The following is a 293-nucleotide window of genomic DNA, read 5'->3' on the forward strand; positions in this document are numbered from 1 at the left end:
CACTTGTGACAGAGGAGGAGAGTTCTTTCCATGGGCTAAGCACTCAGTGAAGAGAACAACATGGTTTAGAGCCAAAGAGGAAAATGCAGAGCTGCCCCAGGGCCTCAGGGCTTGGTGTGAAAGGCTCTGTCTGAGGGAGAGCCATTCCCTGCCAGTGGGAAGGGCCTTGCAGCACACCCCCTCAAAATTACCCGAAGGACAGAACTAGAAACTGCCCTGGAACAGGCTCATGAGTTCCTTTTGGGTATCAAACTCAAGACATCAACTTTGTGTGGTGTGCTATGAACTCTAGG

General features: G+C 51.2%; 1 protein-coding gene across 1 annotated transcript in view; it reads right to left on the minus strand.

Moving 5' to 3' along the window:
• The window catches only part of CREBBP (CREB binding protein), a gene marked incomplete at its 3' end in the record, with an annotated part of 73805 nt that overhangs the window by 15027 nt on the left and 58485 nt on the right, over positions 1–293 (minus strand).

The sequence above is a fragment of the Acanthisitta chloris genome, unplaced genomic scaffold (genome assembly GCF_000695815.1).
Source record: "Acanthisitta chloris isolate BGI_N310 unplaced genomic scaffold, ASM69581v1 scaffold2251, whole genome shotgun sequence".
NCBI lineage: Eukaryota > Metazoa > Chordata > Aves > Passeriformes > Acanthisittidae > Acanthisitta > Acanthisitta chloris.